The following is a 20,173-nucleotide window of genomic DNA, read 5'->3' on the forward strand; positions in this document are numbered from 1 at the left end:
GAGTTTTATCTCAGAGCATGGAATTCATGCAGGAAGTTATCTTGGACATGGATATGGAGGTTTCATTGAGGAAGATATTGAATGAATAAAATGACATGTCAGGATTAAATCCAGTCAATAAGGAGAAATGGAAAGTTTTTGGACAAGGTGATATCAAGATCAATAATCACAGAGAGATAAGCGTGACTGTGTTGGATGAGAAGGAAGTATTAGGGATTGAACCACAGACTACTTTATGCTCTTTAAACCTTCAGCAATCACAGGACTAGTAGTTTACAGGTGTGAGCATTGCTTTCTTAACTGTGAAACATTTGTTCAGGCTTAAATGGACTAAAAAGAATTTGGAAATCAAATATCTTTACTGGGACAGAGGCAGAGAGAAGAATTGAATAGTCCTCTTAATGGGCAGCTATCTCACTTTTTGCTATGCAGACATGCCAAACAATAGATGAAACAGTTTTTTAAAAAGCTTGAAAATAGATGAATATTTTATCATAAATTTATCATAAATTTTCATTATCGTATCATAATGAAAATTTAGGGAAGTCAGAGAGTCAAGTGCAGTTAAGAAACCTGAGGACACCATTTTACTGAGGTTCTGACCATTAATTTCTCAGTAATATCTCTTAAAATTCCATTTATCTCACAAATAGTTGAGACATAATTCTTAGATTATCCAGCTTTGCATTATGTAACTAATCTTCATATACTCTTCTTTTATGTTCCATCTACTGAAGAGATTTTATAATAATTCTAAAATCAAAAATAATAAAATGACAATATAAAAATGCAGAAACATGAATTTAAACATTTAAAAAACGCCCTGTGGGGTGCATGGGTGGTTCAGTGGTAGAATGCTTGTCTGTCATGCAGGAGACCTGGGTTTGATTCCCAGACCATGCACCCGAAAAAATAAATAAATAAAAACTCCCTGCAATGTCAAATGAGTTAGTGCAAGTTCAAAATTTGTTGCTTCAAAAAATATTCTCTAAATAACTGAATGTTTTAAAACCTATTTTCACTAGATAACACTTTCCAATTTTGTTCATTTTCATATGCATGTTTCAAAAATATTATAATCATGAATTTAATATCCCACTTTTTGTCACTTTAGCATTTTAAAACCTATCTTGGCATTATATAATTTTCCTGTCTATCATTTTCAATGACAGCATAACATATCTACTATCATTGGATGTTTAGGTTATTTTTAAATTTCTCCTAAATTGCCTAACAAGGCAATTATGGACACATAATTAGTTTTTCTAAATTTTAAAAAAAAACCTTTGTGTATTTAGAAGCATCCACTTCTAGAGCTATATGTGTTCTCTCTTCTAAAAGCAAATTTGGTTTGTTTAGCTGATCAGGAAAACATTTCACATTTTTGTCAATTATCAATAATTAAGCATTGTTGCTTTGGGTTGATAACTATAAAATCAATGGATGCATTTATTTTGAAGTCCATAAATTAAAAGGGAGTCCTCTAAGGCCACACAGCAAATCCATAAAAAAGAAGACAGTAAATTAGGTTTCCTAGTTTTGCATATTCTTTTTTCAAAATGCGTATTGAGTACCCATTATGAACCAAATGTTATCTCTGTAGTCTCTTATTAAAAAGATGAGTAAGGCCAAGTGTTTTCAAGATAGTTATACTTACAGAGAAAAATAGACAAGAAAAATAATCTTTGGTGCTGGATTCTATAAGAACAGCATGCCAAGGTATCATTTGTTAATGATTATTACTATCACCAATTTGAGTTTTCAGTATTAAAGGCTTACTGCGTGTTTTCAATCTCCATAACAATCCAGTGAGGTATAAATTATATTATCCCCATTAAACAGATAAGGAAACTGAGACTCAGTAAAGGTAAATAAATTCCCATATGACACATAGATAGAAACTATCACAATCAGAATTCAACCCTGAGATTATTTGATTCTAAATTCCCTTTTATTTATTGAAAAAACAGCATTGTTTATTAGATTATTATAATTCCCCAAATTAACTCTGAAGTCTCTGAAGTCTCTCCAGGCAAGTAATAATTCCAATATATTGCTACTGTGCATTTTTTTAAAATCAGGACAACTTTTTCTTCATCAACCTTGCATTATCCAGTTGGTGCTTGCCAACCACATTAATGACATGGCACATAGATAAAAATGATAATTTTCATGACATATTGCAGAGAGAGATGACTGGAAGTCACTGACCAATGGACTGCCCAAGGCTGAGAGCATTAGTATCTTAAGATGAGCCAACCAGCATATTTTGGTTAGAGTGACCATTTTCACTTCTGAAAGTGCTATTAATAATTACACCAGGACAGCAAGCTTTTGACCAGCTGTCCTAGGAAAATCAAGGCTCTGAAGACCCTAATCATGCAGTACTAGTTGAAATATTCTAGTCTACTTTGTCATGGGTATGAGGAAAAAGCAGTTTCTAGTGAAAATACTCCTGGATGAAAACAAACACTAGATATTCTCCAAGAGTCAAAACCAGTGTCCTTGGGGTAGTTCATTTGTAAATATAGATGAATTTGTTTAAAAGGTTCATGAACATGGTAACTAACTAAGGGATTTGGGGATTGTGTAACTGCTGTTTCCATTTATAAAGTTCCCAAATATAACTGGATGACATTTAATAAAACTATTTTCAAGCTGAACTTCATTTTTTTTTCTTTTTTACTCTGCTGAAAAGAATCACTTATCTTGTGATATAAGCTAGGTGTGAAATAACAGACAAGAAACAAGATATGAACCTTTGAATTACACGCTCTCTCCTTTCCTTGCCTTTTCTAATCTTTGGAAAACTCCACCACTGGATGGTCTGTACAAATCTCTCACATACCTATCCATTTGTTGGTCACCTATACATTGGCATATCCAAAGGAGAGGACTGATCATTATAATTGGATTTAAAAAACAGTAATTCTTGTTCCCCCACTTATTACAAATATTATGAACTTTCTGAACCTCAGTTTTTTTACTTGTGAAATAAGAGAACACATGAGCAAACCTGGAACATGACCCTAAATTTGATTCATTTTCATCAACATTTCAATATTTGTTGAATACCTACTCTATTTAAGACCCTGGGTGTGCTGGTCTGAATCTGTGGCGGACCCCAGAAAAGCCATGCCCTTTGATCCTCATTCAAAATTGCTGGGTGGGAGCATTTTGATTGTTTCCATGAACATGTGACCCACCCCATTGAGGGTGGCAACTTCTGATTAGGTGATTTCCATGGAGGTGTGTCTCCACCCACTGAAGGTGGAGTTGCTTACTGGAATCCTTTAAAAGAGGAAACATTTTGGAGAGAGTCCCTTTTTGGTAGAGCCACAAGAAAGCCAGCAGACGTTGCCATCTTCACCACGTGCCCTTCCAGCTGAGAGATAAACATTGAATGTCGTCGGCCTTCTTGAACCAAGGTGTCTTTCCCTGGATGCCTTAAGTTGGACATTTCTATGGACTTGTTTTAACTGGGACATTTTCTTGGCCTTAGAACTGTAAATTAGCAACTCATTAAATTCCCCTTTTTAAAAGCCATTCTGTTTCTGGTATGTTGCATTCCAGCAGCTAGCAAACTAGAACACTGGACCTCCCAGAGAAATTCCTGACTTCAGTTTGGTGTGGGAACTAGATATATAGGCTGCATTCACCCCTAACTTTGCCTGTGCAAAGATTGAGATCTAGATGTGTACCCTAATTGTATTGTAGTGTTTGAGGGAGCCCTCAACAACAAAATCTGTGCTTGGACATAAGCAGACATGATTTACTACCTCCTTATAAAGATGAAATCTTTTCACCTTGTGAAATTTAAGATGCAGGTTAATCAATATGCACAATATCTGGATTTCAACTTCCCTCTGTTCCTCTAACGACTTCTTTTCCTTTATCCTGGATTCCATAATAAATCTATTTAGGTTTTTTATTGGTCCAGAATTTAATTCAATCTATCTAATACATTTGTTTTCCAGATGAGGAGACAGACTTTAATGCTAAGTGGCAAGGCTTCACAGTCCCAACATGGGAGCATCGAAACAAGAGCCAAATGTTTCCCTTCTCAAATTGAGCTGTTATTCTCAGTATATTGATGAATAATGAAAAAAGAATTTAAAAAAAAGGAAGAAAACAGCATCCCTGGTGAAATGACCACTGATACCATGAGAGGACCACTTTAATCTAGTCATGGTATATCATGTATTGTTATATTAGGGAATTAATACGCAAATTGCAGGGATGCCCCATCTAACCCCACCCTGTAGAGAAATATGCCAATTAGAACGAATGGAGGCACCATGGAAAATGCTCCCAAAGCAAGACTCTGACCTCCTGATTACCATATATCAGGAGCAAAGTTGGAAAAGAGGGCAACATCAATTGCACTATGTAGTAATTGAATTTCTAATTACCATGTTATTTGAAAGAGGGGCTTAGGAGCTCAGCTGCTTTTATCAGATTCTTCTGTCTTTGATCTGACTCAGACCTATACATGTAGCTTCTTGCTAAGATATACTGAAATCTGAGAGAAAATAAGTCTCCACAGTTATTGGGAATCATCTTTCTTCACCTGTGTAAGGGTTAAGTGAGCTTAAAATCAATTTGCACATAAAAACATAAAGATCCTTGGAAAAGTCAGCCTATGAATCCAACATAAAGTAAATTTCATAATAATACTTGGGATGGGATAAGTTTATTTGTTTTTGTGTGCATTTAAAATGGGTCTTATTTCTCATAGAATGTTAGAATTAGAAGTATCTTTAGAAATCATAATGTTCAATCCCTTTAATGATAAGAGAGATGAGAACAAATGAATTTATTGTCTAAGTACAATTCTGAGAGTACATAGGGATGTTAAGACTAAAAGGGAGAGATCACAGGTAAACTGGAGCATATGGTCACCCTAGACATAAAATTAAATAAAAATTGAGTCTTTTGAATTTGATTATCACACAATTCCATGAGTACATAGCCCCTCACAAACATGGGAGAGCCTGAGGCTAGATGTGTGTGGTATTTGTCACTGGTATGGAGAGCAGTCTTACCCGATCAGTGTGTCCTGAATGTCTGGCATTTGAGTATTATAGCTTCGAAAATTTGATAAATGATGAAAAGGTGAAGAAAATTTTTTTTTCTAGTTACAAACTAGAGGAAAGGTAGAAGGACACAGACAGGTGCCTATGCAAAGTGTGAAGCTGTAGTTCAATGTTTCCATGGATACCCAGGGGCTACTTTATTTGCCCAGCTTATCAGGTATTAGGGCAAAGTCCGATCTGCTTCCGGCTTTGTCGGGGAAGAGGAGACCCCAAGCCTATCCCTAGGCTGTCCTTGGCTCAGGAGCTAGGGAGGCTAAGTGCACACCTGGCAGGTGATCATTCACGACTTCAGTGTGGAGCTAAAGTTCGCAGCGATGAACAGAGATACCTAAGTGACAGGGGGCAAAATGCAAATTTTACCAGTGTAAATCAAAACAAGGTAACAAGCTTGGGAAACATACACTTTGAGAATTGTTATACCATTTTCCAGCAAAATGGAATGCTAGCAAAGCTACATTTTTAGATTAAGTGTACTGACCCCTGAGCACCAGGAAAGCTGAGAGTTTCCATTTCACTGTCAAAGTAACAGTTATATTTGAGCAAATGAAGGAAAACCCATGAGATAAGGGTGAGAATGTGGTGAATATCACCACTTCAAAAAGAAATAAAACTAAATGTACTGTATTTCTTGGTGTTATATAATAAGGTGAATTCATTAAGACTGAATCCATCAAGTGTTATAAAAGAAATTAAAAAGCTTAAAATATACCTATTTTGAATATACATCTACGTGGAATCTTAATAATATAATGAAGCCAGTTTAAGAGTAGATTATAGAGGTCACATATTTAAATTTACTTTTATCCAATTAGCTATTAATTTAACAAACCTCAAATGTGTCTATGACCACTCCTTGGTCACCAATCACAGCCATCTGTTTACCAAACACTGTTGATTTCACCTTTGAAATCCATTTCCAATGACACAACATCAATAACAAACAAAATGGCTACATTTATTTAGTACCATCTGTAACAGGTGCTGTTTTATGCAGAAAAATAATACACAGAAATTATGTTCTAAGTTGCCAGCATTTGTGGCAGAAAAAATGTACAATATTGTCTAATAAAGACAGGTTTAAGGAAGTGCAACTGAGGAAGCCTTTTATCTTGTAAAGGAAATTTAAAAATGAAGAATATTTAGATCACCTGGATCAATTCCTGTTATAACACATTTCCTGAATGTCAGGCATTCATATATTTGTACATTTTTTTTGTATTCTTGTACTACCTGTAATTTTTGCTTCTTGGTTTTTCCTAAATAAAGCCACTTCTATAGTGAAATAAGGTTTTTTAGAATGAAAATTTGTTCTACTTCCATAAACTGGGGAACAGAGTAATTTTAACAAAGTCAACCGGAAAAATGCATGGCTATTGGAAATTAAAATGTTCATCCATGTAGTTTTGCTTTAGTTTTCTAGCTGCTAAAACAATTACCATAGTGTGTTGACTTAACAATAGGAATGTATTAGCTCATGATTTTAAAGGCTACAAGGCTTCTTCTGCCGAGGGTTTGGTATTTTTAAGGTTCTTTGGCTTCTCTGTCACATGGCAATGCACATGGCAGCATATTTTCTCTTCTGGTCCCATTGACTTCCAGCTTCTGGATGCTCATGGTTTTCTCTCTCTCTCTCTCTCTCTCTCCGTCTTTTTCATTCAGCTCATAGAGGACTCCAGTAATTTACATTAAAGTCCAACCTGCTGCAGTTAGGCCATACCTTAACTGAAGTAATATCTTCAAGAGATTCTATTTATAGTGGGGCCAATACACAGGACCACAGGTTGAAACTTGAACATGCCTGTTGTGGGGAACGTGATTCAATCCCCAAGAAGTACTTAACAACATCTTGTATATTTCCAGTGGTGCTCATGCCACACTTTGATAAATACTGCTCAGAGCCTTAGAAATGCAAACAGGAGACATCATTGATTTAAAGGATACATGAAACTTCTAAGCTAAGGGTAGGCTTAGTCATAGGCACTCATTTTCCCCACTTTTCCTACTGCATTTTGTTCTTCCTAAAGCCTTTACAGAATGCCTCCTCTAAAATTTATTAATTCCCTTAAGCTCCCCCAGGACCATAAACATTTTCAAGAATAAATAGTGGAAGTTTTTCTGCCATTATGTAATTAGACAAACAGGGAAAATATCTGCAGTCTTCTGTGATCAACTCCAGAAATCTTAATATCTAGACACAAAATTCCATTTCCAGCTTCTTAATTTTGTTAATGTGAATGAAACTACTATAGCAAAAATGGTAGTTTGAAATTTCTGAAAACAGAAAAACTTCATTGTCAGAAGTGATCATAAATTTGATGAGTTCTCAAAGTATGCTAAATAATGGCAAAGCCTAAGCCCTAAGGTGCTTAAGTGAGGATTCAGTAAAAAAATATGGATTTCTAATGTTTGGAAATAGACAGAGGTGATGGTAGCACAATACTATAATATAATTGATGGTGCTGAGTGAGAGTATAGTTGAAAGGGGAAGTGTAGGACTGTATATGTCACTAGAAGGAAAGCTAGAGGATAAAACATGATAGCAAACCTGTTATGGATGATAAGTGTGATTAATTGTACAAATATATGAAACTTCTTACATGAACTAGAGAAAGTATGCATCGCTATTACAAGGGGTTAATGGTAGGGTGGTATATGGGAAAAATACAATTAATGCAAACTATGGACTATTAAAAAAGAGAATCACATTACTAGTATAATTGGAGAGAATAGTAATGTTTAATCAGTTTGGGATTTTAGCATAGAAAATACTATGACGTCAACCACCAAAAAGTAAAAAAAATAATGTCTTAATTGCTGAAGTTTAAAATAAATCTTTACATTTTTTTAAAATGGATCCCAGCCCTTACAACACCTGAGTAAGGTGACCTGAGTAAAGTCATTTAATTTCACTGAATATCTACTTCCAAATATATATTTATAACATCAGAAAAATTATGCCTCATTTGAAAGTGTATATTCATACTAGAAGTTCCTGAAACATCATGAACAGATGGGAGAATTTATATATATTTAGTTATTCAATGGCAGACTATTTAACAGCTATTATGTTTAAGATACTATATTAGATACCAGGGATACAAATGCAAAGCTAAGCAGAATATTTTCTCTACTTGCAAAAGCTTACAATCTAGTGAGGAAAATAATGTATACACATCCAGAGAAGCTACACACTATATTGAACCTATAGAAACTCAAATTTTTTTCATCTGCCATTATATTCTACGCTTGATAAATAAATTCCTTGGGCCATCCTGTGAGGTTTTCTTGGTAGTATCAATAAATTTTACTATAATAAAAGTGCCAAGGAAATTCAGATGAAAAATAAAATACACTGATGCAGTCACAGCTTTGAAAGATAGGCAGAAACTTGACAGAGGAAGAAAAAGAACTTTAAGATAGAAAACATAACCAGGAGCAAAGGCATGCACAGTTGGACTGGGGACACTGGTGTGCTGTGAAAATGGAGAATATGTGATGCCTTTCTCCTTTTATCAGTACTCCACACTTAACCACTCAATAAACAAATGCTGGATTCAGCCCAAACCTTTATCAGATACAGAGAAAGATGTAAAGATAAGGAAATTTTAGTTGAGCATATCCCTTGAAGGATGTTATAAATTAAGTCCCCTAAGGAGTTCCCAAGGTGAACGAAGAATTATAGACAAAGTTCTTCTTGTAAGGCTGTTGTAAGTGCTGAGCCAGATTAAACTATCTGAAGTTGGTCCAGTAGAATTGTCTTCTGGCTTTCCATTTGGTTATAGTGCACAGAAAATGTCTAAGGTCTGATGCTTTGAAGCAATCTATGTTGCTTCCTGAGCACTTGCCTTCTCCTCACAAAACCAAGACAGTGAATAGGTTGTCTATGTGGTGAGCATCAAGTGCCTTGGGGCCACAGCCCACCTGCCTGAGCCCTCATATCTGCTGATGCCATACCACCTGGAAAACTATGCCAAGGGACCTCCAAAGTGTTTAGGGTAGAGAGATAGGCAGGGAATGGAATGAGACCTTATATTCTCAGGCTGAGAAGGTTTTGCACCATGAGGGTTATTTCACTCCACTAGCCTTCAATCAGAGTTCTCTCGATCTTTCTCAACATAATCTCTTCCATCCACAATAGTTTTTTTCTTTAAATAGCAGTGTCTAAATATCAGGGAAGGAACTTTGGTGTTGACATTTCTTAAATTTATAACACTTCAATTCAAGTTTCCTCATCTGGAGGAAAAAAATAGGCAATTTTATTTACTTTGACAGGTTGTTGTAAAGATGAAATAACATTGACAAAGAGGCTAAGAACCTGTGTCTGGTACATCATAGGTATTCAATGAAGGCTAGATCCTTCTCCAGGGTTAATGTTGAAAATTATGTTTGATTTTGCAAATTTGTAGATTACTTGTTTATTAAGTGTTTATAACATCTATTCATAACACTGTACAAATTCTTCTTGCACATTTGGTCATTGGTTCACTCATCCAACAAACATTGATTGAGTAGGTCTTTGGGCCAGCCACTGGATTAGATTCTTGAAATTTAGATATTAATGGAACAGAGGTCTGCCTGCAGAGAACTTGTGGTGCAACAAGGGAGATAAACATTTCAACCATGGGTTTTAATATAGCTTGGTAAGTTCTATTGTAATGATGTACAGGATAGAGTGGAGCTCAGAGGAGGGAGTGGTCAACTGGGGTGGTATGTAGAGATGTTTCAAAGAGAAAATGAATGTACAATTATTGTCTCAACCACTGAAGGAGGAACTAGAATCCAAGAGACTTTGGACAAATATTACATTTATTCTCATTTGTGCAGTATCTCTAATGATAAGGACTTGATTTGGTGCTCCTGGGTTAGCTTAGTATGTCTGCAGTTGGGACACAAACTCACTCTTTTTTTTGTCTACAAGAAATGAATTCTTAAAGTGATCTGTAAAGTCACCAAATGTGTGCAGCTATTAAGTTTTAAGTTATCTAGGATAAACAAAAAAGATTTTGTGAATGCTTTAATAAATTACTCTCAAGCAAATCTGACCCTACTTGATTGGTGTTTGGCATTGGTCATCCTTCACAGCCAAATCTGTTCAGTAAATATGTACCACATGGGTACTCTAGACCAGGCACAGTGTTAGACTTTGAGGTTAGAGCATTAACAAAATAGTCTTAAGAGGGAGATATGAAGTTAAGCAGAAACTTTCAGGCTATATTAGTATAATTTGATCAGTGATATTTTGCCTTTTTCATCAAATATTTGCTGAACATTTGCACCATGCAGAGTGATGTGGCAACACTTATGTACATTTGGCCTGGCCTAGGAGTTCATGGAAGGATTCCTAGAGAGAAGAAACTTAAGCTGTATGAAGAAAAATCAGAGGTGGTTTTCCAGGCAATGGGGGAGGATATTTCAAGCAGTGAGGCAAAACTGAGCAGTCACAGTGCTTAAGATAGCATGGCACCTGTGGAGAATAACAAGTAACCCAATAATACTATAGTATCATGTACAAGTGAGACACGGAAGTTGATAAGGTTGGGAAATCAGCAGAAGTGAAATCATGAAGTACCTTTTATGTGTGATTAAGTGTATAAGATAAATGGCTTTGTTAACTATCTAGAGCCATTAAAAGAAATATCATTTTTTACTGGATTATTGAAGATTCTATTTTCAGTAGTGCATTTATAGAGATTTTTTTCTTAATTCATAGTGGATACTATCTGCAATTCTATCATTTTTATGTTTTTATTGTCTATCCATTCACTCAATAATCATTTATTGATTTCCTTCAATGCCCAGTCACTATTATATGTACTGAGAATAAAGCAGTGAGTAAAATTAGTTCAGTCCTACCTTCATGAAGCACACCATCTAGAGAAGGGAATGAATATTAAACAGGTAACTATGCAACAACAATTACGGTGAATACCATGAAAGGTAAGTATGATGTATCAGGAAGCTAATAACTTTAGGTCTTATTGTGAACAGAGTGCCAAGGAAGGCCTTCTGAGAAAATGTCAATGCAGTAGAGACCTGATGGATATAGTTTCATTTGGTGAGGATGGTGGAAGAGAGAAGAAATCTTTCCAAATGAAGGAATAATACATGCTTAGACTCAGTGGTAGATTGGTAACTCCACAAATGCATGAAACTGGAAGGCAGCCAATAGAGACAGGTTGTGGTGGATAAGAAAAAATACGGTCAACAATAAATCTGGAGAAATTGGTAGTTATCAGCACATACAGGGTTTCACAGATTATATTAAGGATTTGAACTGTCTCTTAAGAGTATTTAGATTAGGATTTGCATTTTAAAAATTTCACCCTGTCTACCAACAGAAAACAAAGAGCTAGAATGGGTCCTAGATGATCAGGGATAGAATGGAGTAGAGTGTCCTGATGCTGCCCAAAGTAAGGATTGTAGTGGCAGAGATGGAAAGTAGTGGAGAGAGTACATAAAAGTTAACTCTGCAGTTTGAAATGTCAAAATTATGGCCTACATGAAAAAGTTGTTTGATATCTAGTTGCTTGATATTTCAAGTGTTTCTCACATCTTTTTCAGAATTCAAATAGCTTAATGACCTCTTCAGTGGTAACAACCATTTGATTGGTGAGATGTGTAAGAAAATATAAATTGCTGGAGTACAGTATTTTCTCTCCAGATGATAAGGCATTATGATACAATGGAAAGAATACTCTACTGTATCCAAAAATATCAATTGAGACTTCTGGGAAGATGGTGGAATAAGACAGGCTGAGTTCACCCCTGCTCCATGGAGTAACTAGAGAAGTGACAAAAAAATGACCAACAGCATTTCCAGAATATGAGTGATCAGAGAAGGACTTCTACATTATATAAAGAGGACCTAGATTAAAAGGCAAAGAAATAAGATTGAGAGGATGAAGTGAGTTTCCCAAGTCATGACCACACCTGGGGCAGGCTGCAACAAGCAGGTCAGAGTGGGAGCTTAAGGACAAAAGCACTCCTATACATCCACCTGCATATCATCTTGAGAGATCTTCCCTCTCAGCTCAGCAACTGGAAGGTCCCATAGATAAGCTGGAAGCCAGCAGGCTTGGTAAAGTTATCCACAGAGACCTTGCTGTGCATAGTGCCTACCTGCTACCCCTGAGGCAGGCTACTATGGGTACCTAGTTTGGGCTGAAAATGAGGGACCCTCCTCTAGGGAGGAAGGGGGTTACAAAGCTGATATAATCTGACAATCTAATCTGACTCCCTGGGTCCTACTGCTTCTATTCTTTCTCTACAGAGGCCCAGAGCACTCACAGCACACACAGGTGGAGAGGCAGGGGGGGATGGGGAGTGAGTTGCATCACAGTTCCAGACACTCCTGGGTTGGCTGTGGGCAAGGGTACTTGAAATGCTCAGTCTCATAGCCCAAAGTCATTCCACGTGGGAACCTAGGGATCACCAGACCCACTGTGCCCACAAGCAGATTTTCCACCATAGTCCACACTGTCCAACCCCAGCCCCATGGGTGAAGGGTTTCAGTATGCACTTAGAACTGTAGCCTTGATTAGATTCCCCAGCCAATCCAGCTGATTTAGTTGGGGAGAGGCAAGTCTGAGGGGAAAAGGTGGTCCAAGAGTTCCATCTGCCAGAAAGAGTTGGAAAGTGCAATCTGGCAAACTGCCTAGCTATGAACAGATCCTCAATTAGAGTTGCACCTCCTACATAAAGTCCCACTCTTGGTTTGATGGGGAATTATGGAAAAATTAAGTGCAAAAGGAGATATTCAACACAAACCCAAGCAACAACAAAATCTTAGACAAGTAAAGGAAATAACCTTTCAAAATAACCTTGGCAAGATAATCGATGTCTTGAAGTCAGCAGAAAATCACAAAGCACATGAAGATGCAAGAAAATATGGCTCAGCAATATAGTGCCTACCTGCTACCCCTGAGGCAGGCTGCTATGAGCACTCGGTTTGGGCTGAAAATAAGGGATACCAGAGAAGACACAGAATTTGGAGCAACTAATCAAAGATGTTCATATAGACTTTCTAATAAGTCCAATGGGTTGTGCTAAAGTCATAAAAGATATAAAAAAGACACTAGAAGAGTATAAAGAAGAATTTTAAGGAATAAATAGAAAAAATAGCAGCTCTTATGGAAATGAAAGATACTGTAGATCAAATCAAAATATACTAGAGGCACAACAGCAGATTTGAAGAGACAGGTGGAAAAATAAGTGAACTAGAGGCCAGGACACCTGAATTCAAACATGCAAAAGAACAAGTGGTGAAAAAGATGAAAAATGTTGAGTTGGATGTCAGGGAAATGATGAACAACACAAAGCACACAAATATAAGAAAAATTGGTGTCCCAGAAGGAGAAGAAAATAATAAAAGACTGTGAAGACTATTTGAGGAGATGCTTAAGGAAAAACTTCCTAACCCTTATAAAAGACATAAAGAAGAAAATAAAAGAAGTTCAAGGAACTCCAAATAGAATAAATTCAAATAGACCCTCCCTAATACACATATTAATCAGACTGTCAAATGCTGAAGAGCATCAGGAAGTCCAAAAGCAGCAAGAGAAAAGCAATTCACTGCATACAAGGAAAATTACATAAAACTAAATTCAGACTACTCAACAGGCACCATGGAAGTAAAAAGGCAGTGGTATGATATATTCTTAAGAATATATCTTAATATTTAATCTTAATATTTAAGATTCTTAAAGAGAAAGATTTCCAGCCAAGAATTCTTTATTCAGCAAATTGTCCTTCAAAAGTGAAGGAGAGGGCAGGCCACAGTGGCTCAGCAGGCAGAGTTCTCACCTGCCATGCTGAGGACCCGGGTTCAATTCCTCATGCCTGCCCATGCCAAAAAATAAAAAATAAAAAAGTGAAGGAGAGATTAAAACTTTCACAGACAAACAAATGCTGAGAGAAATTGTTTACAAGAGACCAGCTCTGTAAGAAATACTAAAGGGAGTTCTGTAGGCTGGAAAAAAGAAAAAGACAGGACTGAGAGGTCTGGAGAAGTGCAGAGAACTGAAGAGTATTAGTAAGGGAAACTACTTATACTAAGTATAAAAAGAGAGAGGGGGGAAATATATAGGACATGGCAAATAAAAACCAAAGGATGAGAGAGTAGATTTAAGAACTGTCTTTACAGTAATAGCTTTGAATATTAACAAATTAAACTCACAAACTAAATGATACAGATTGGCAGAATGGGTTACAGATATGATCTATCTATGTGCTATTTACAATAAATTCATCTTAAGACCCAAGGCTACAAATAGAGTGAAAGTGAAAGGATGGGAGAAGATATTCTATGCAAGCTATAACCAAAAGAAAACAGGAATAGCTATACTAACATCAGATCAAATCGACTTTAAATGCAAAGATATCATAAAGACAGGAAAGGATGCTACATATTAACAAAAAGGGACAATTCACCAAATCATAAGTGCTTATACACCCAATCAAGGAGCTCCAAATTATATGAGGCAAATGTTGTCAAAAGTGAATAAAACAATAGATGTTTCCACAAAAATAGTTGGAGACTTCAATACTTCTTTTCTATAGGTAGAACAATAAGATGGAGACCCAATAAAGAAACAGAGAGGCTAAACAATGTGATAAATGAATAAGACCTAACAGACATATATAGATCATTACACATCAAAACACTAGGATACACATTCTTCTCTAGTCCTTATGGAATGTTCTCCAGCATAGATCATATGCTGGGGCACGAAGTAGATCTTAATAAATGATAAAAGATTGGACTTATTCAAAGCACTGTCTTTCACCATAATGGAATGAAGCTGAAAATCAATAACCACCAAAGAACCAAAACTTTCACACAAATATGGAGATTAAATAACAATCTTAAGCAATCAGTGGGTCAAAGAAGAAATTGCAAAAGAAACTAGTAAATATCTGGAGAAAAATAAAAATGAGAACACAGCACATCAGAATTTATCAGATACGGCAAAGGTAGTGCTGAGAAGGAAATTCATTACATGAAAAGCTTATATTAAAAAAGAAAGAGCAAAAATCAAGGACTTAACTGCTCCCCTGGAAGAAGCAAAATAATAAAGAGTAAATCAGAAATAATGAATTGGAGGGAAAAAAGCAACAGAAAAAAATCTCTAAAACCAAAAGTTGGTTTTTTGAGGAAATCAATAAAATTGATGGATAGTTAGCTAGGCTGACAAAGAAAAAAAGAGAAAGGCTACAAGTGAATAAAATCAGAAATGAGAGGGGGGGTCATTATCATGGACCCTGAAGAAATGAAAAAAAAAACCAAAAACATAAAAGCATACTATGAACAACAATTTGCCAACAAGCTAGACAACTAAGTTGAAATGAACAAATTCATAGAAACACACGAACAACTTACAGTGACTTGAGAAGAAAGAGAAGCATGGTATTGGCATAAAGATAGATATATCGACCAATGGAATCGAATAGAGTGCTCAGATATAGACCCTCTCATCTATGGCCATTTGATCTTTGATAAGGCAGTCAAGCCAACTCACCTGGGACAGAACAGTCTCTTCAATAAATGGTGCCTAGAGAACTAGATATCCATATGCAAAAGAATCAAAGAGGACCTGTATCTCACACACTATACAAAAGTTAACTCAAAATGGATCAAAGATCTAAACATTAGGTCTAAGACCATAAAACAGTTAGAGGAAAATGTAGGGAGATATCTTATGAAACTTACAATTGGAGGTGGTTTTATGGACCTTAAACCTAAAGCAAGAGCACTGAAGAAAGAAAGAAATAAATGGGAGCTCCTCAAAATTAAACACTTTTGTGCATCAAAGAACTTCATCAAGAAAGTAGAAAGACAGCCTACACAATGGGAGACAATATTTGGAAGCGACATATCAGATAAAGGTCTAGTATCCAGAATTTATAAAGAGATTGTTCAACTCAACAACAAAAAGACAGCCAACCCAATTACAAAATGGAAAAAAAACTGGAACAGACACCTACCAGAAGAGGAAATACAAATGGCCAAAAGGCACATGAAGAGATGCTCAATGTCCCTGGCCATTAGAGAAATGCAAATCAAAACCACAATGAGATATCATCTCACACCCACCAGAATGGCCATTATCAGCAAAACAAAAAATGACAAGCGCTGGAGAGGATGCGGAGAAAGAGGCACACTTATCCACTGTTGGTGGGAATGTCAAATGGTGCAACCACTGTGGAAGGAAGTTTGGCAGTTCCTCAAAAAACTGAATATAGAATTGCCATACGACCCGGCAATACCATTGCTAGGTATCTACTCAAAGGATTTAAGGGCAAAGACACAAACGGACATTTGCACACCAATGTTTATAGCAGCATTATTTACAATTGCAAAGAGATGGAAACAGCCAAAATGTCCATCAACAGACGAGTGGCTAAACAAACTGTGGTATATACATACGATGGAATATTATGCAGCTTTAAGACAGAATAAACTTATGAAGCATGTAATAACATGGATGGACCTAGAGAACATTATGCTGAGTGAGATTAGCCAAAAACTAAAGGACAAATACTGTATGGTCCCACTGATGTGAACTGACATTAGAGAATAAACTTGGAATATGTCACTGGTAACAGAGACCATCAGGAGTTAGAAATAGGGTAAGATAATGGGTAATTGGAGCTGAAGGGATACAGACTGTGCAACAGGACTGGATACAAAAACTGAAAAATGGACAGCACAATACTACCTAATTGTAATGTAATTATGTTAAAACACTGAATGAAACTGTATCTGAGCTATAGTTTTTTTTGTTTGTTTGTTTTGGTTTTTTATTTTTATTTTTTTCTCTAATTATCATTTTATTTCTTTTTCTGTTGTCTTGATATTTCTTTTTCTAAATCAATGCAAATGTACTAAGAAATGATGACCATACATCTATGTGATGATATTAAGAATTACTGATTGCATATGTAGAATGGAATGATTTCTAAGTGTTGTGTTAGTTAATTTTTTTTAAATTAATAATAATAATAAAAAAAACGACAATAAAAAAACATTACCTGGGTGGGCCACAGTGGCTTAGTGGCAGAGTTCTCACCTCCCATGCTGGAGACCTGGGTTCTTTTCCTGGTGCCTGCCCATGCAAAAAAAAAAAAAAGAAAGAAAGAAAGAACACTTCCTAACAAAGATAACATCATTCTAATACCAAAACTGAATAAAGATACTACAAGAAAGGAAAACTGCAGTCCAATCTCCTAAAAAAAAAAAAAAAAAATAGATACAAAAGTTCTCAACAAAATACTTGCAAATCAAATCTAACAGCACATTAAAAGAATTATACACCACAAACAAATGGGGTTTCTTCCAGGAATGCAAGTTTGGTTCAACACAAGAAAATCAATCAATGTAATACAACATATTGACAAGTTGAAATGGAAAAATAATAGGATTATCTTGATTGATGCTGAAAAAGCATTTGACAAAATTCAGCATCCTTTTCTGATAAAAACCCTTCAAAAGGTAGGAATCAAAGAAAACATCCTCAATATGATAAAGGGAATATGTGAAAAACCCACAGCCAGCATCATACTCAATGGTCAGAGACTGAAAGCCTTTCCCCTGAGATTGGGAATGAGGATGCCCACTGTCACCATTATTATTCAGTTTTGCTAGAAGTTCTATCTAGAGCAATCAGACAAGAAAAAGAAAAAAAAAAAAAGAGGTACCCAATTTGGAAAGGAGGTAGTAAAACTTTCATTATTTGCAGATGGCATGATCCTATACTTGGAAAATCATGAGAAATCTACAACAAAGCTACTTGAAGTAATAATCAAATTTAGCAAAATGGTGGGATATGAGATTAGTGCAGAAAAATCAGTAATGTTTCTATACACAAGTAATGATGTAACTAAGGAGACAATTAAGGGAAAAGTTCCATTCACAATAGCAACTAAAAGAGTCAAGTATCTAGGAATTAACTTAACCCAGAATGTAAAGGGCCTGTACACAGGATATTACAAAACATTGCTAAAAAAAAATAAAAAGAAGATCTAAAGAGGTGGAAAGACATTCTATGTTCATGGATAGGAAGGTTAAATGTCATTAAGATGTCAATTCTACCCAAATTGATTTACAGATTCAATGCAATACTAATCAAAATTCCAAAAACCTTCTCTGAAGACTTGGAAAAGCTAGTTATCTAATTTATTTGGAAGTGAAAGGGGCCTCAAATAGCCAAAAACATCCTAAAAAAGAAGAATGATGTAGGAAGAATTGCACTTCCTCATTTTAAAGCTTCAGTGGTCAAACAGCATGCGACTGGCACAAAGGTAGACATACTGATCTGTGGAATCATATTGAGAGTTCAAAAATAGAGCCCCAGATCTATGGTCAATTGATATTTGACAAATCCCCCAAATCCATTGAACTAGGACAGAACAGTCTTTGCAGTAAATTAGCCTGGGAGAACTGGATAACCATAGCCAAAGGAATGAAAGAGGATTCCTCCTCCACCCTATACAAAAACTAGAAGTGGATCAAAAACTTAATGAGCCAGTACCACGAAACTACTAGAAGAAAATATAAGGAAACATCTTCAAGACCTAGTCATAGGAGACAGCTTCTTCAACCTTACACTCAAAGCTCAAGCAATGAAAGAAAAAAATTGATAAATAGGAACTCCTCAAACTCAAATAATCCTGTGCCTCAAAGGACTTTGTCAAAAAGGTGATGAGGCAGCCAATTTAATGGGAGAAAATATTTGGAAACCATGTATCTAATAAGGGTTTGATATCCAGTACATATAAAGCAAGTATACAACTTAACAACAAAAGATCAAACAACTCAATTATAAAATGGACAAAAGACATGAATAGACATTTTTCCAAAGAGGAAATACAAATGGCTAAAAAGCCCATGAAAAATGTTCATCTTTACTAGCTATTAGGAAAGTGAAATTCAAAACCACAATGAGATATCATCCCACACCTATAAGAATGGCTGCCATTAAGCAAACAAGAAACTACAAATGTTGGAGAGGATGTGGAAAAATTGTAACATTTATTTACTGTTGGAGGGGATGTATAATGGTACAGCCACTGTGGAAGACAGTTTGGTGGTAACTTAGAAAACTAAATATTTAGTTGCCTTATGACACAGCAATACCACTACAGGATATATACTCAGAAGAGCTGAAAGCAGTGTCACGAACAGAAATTTTCACAATGATATTCCTAGCAGCATTATTCCAATTGCCAAAAAATGGAAACAATCCAGGTGTCCATTAACAGACAAGTGGACAAACAAAATGCAGTATATAGGGGGTGCAAGGGTATTTCAGTGGTAGAATTCTCACCTGACATGTGGGAGACCTGGGTTCGATTCCCAGCCCATGCACTTCCCAAACAAACCAACCAACAAAAAAACCAACACAAACAAAAAAACAAATCAAGTAAAAAATTTCAGCCAATGGTGCTGCAATAAGGGGATACTCACAGTGAAAAAGAATGAAATGTGACTCCTACCATACAACATACAGCATACATACAATGGAATATTATGCAGCAAAACTGTAAAAAGAAATGGGGTCCTGAAGCACATGACAACATGACTGAAACTTGAGGACATAATGCTGAGCAAAATAAGCCAGACACTAAAGGATAGATATTGTATGATTTCACTAATATGAACCCTCTAGAAAATATAAACTCAGAGTCTGAAAATGAATATAGGGAACCTAAATACAGACAAATGCTAGAGAAGGGGGAACAGTTACCTAATATGCACAAACTAGTTAATGAGATTGAACTTTTAAGTATTGGAATGGATCTAGGTGATGGTAGTTCATTAGTGGGTTTATAAATAACAGTGCCATATTGAAGGTGAATATGAGTGAAAGGGGTTCTTTAGAGCCATGTACTTCACCAGTTAGCATTGCAAATATAAATAAGTTCCTGCATGAACTACTCTAAAGATTTGACTCTTGTACAAAGAGTTAATAATAGAAGGGTATATGTAAAAAGACTACTTTTTTGCATGTTCTGATCTATATTTAACAGGAATACACCACTACTACCACAACTATACTAAGGGTAAATAATGGTGGGTG

The 20,173-nt window shown here is 35.9% G+C and overlaps 1 protein-coding gene and 2 non-coding genes across 5 annotated transcripts in view; all 3 read left to right on the forward strand.

Moving 5' to 3' along the window:
• Positions 1 to 20,173, forward strand: part of GRM5 (glutamate metabotropic receptor 5) — a 543,390-nt gene that overhangs the window by 293,802 nt on the left and 229,415 nt on the right. The gene's annotated exons all lie outside the window — the stretch shown is intronic.
• On the forward strand, positions 833 to 903 carry TRNAD-GUC (transfer RNA aspartic acid (anticodon GUC)). Its single transcript has one exon. It is a non-coding gene; the product is annotated as a tRNA-Asp (tRNA).
• TRNAV-GAC (transfer RNA valine (anticodon GAC)) lies at positions 19,391 to 19,461 on the forward strand. The gene has a single exon. It is a non-coding gene; the product is annotated as a tRNA-Val (tRNA).

This window comes from Tamandua tetradactyla, chromosome 8, assembly GCF_023851605.1.
Source record: "Tamandua tetradactyla isolate mTamTet1 chromosome 8, mTamTet1.pri, whole genome shotgun sequence".
Taxonomy (NCBI): domain Eukaryota; kingdom Metazoa; phylum Chordata; class Mammalia; order Pilosa; family Myrmecophagidae; genus Tamandua; species Tamandua tetradactyla.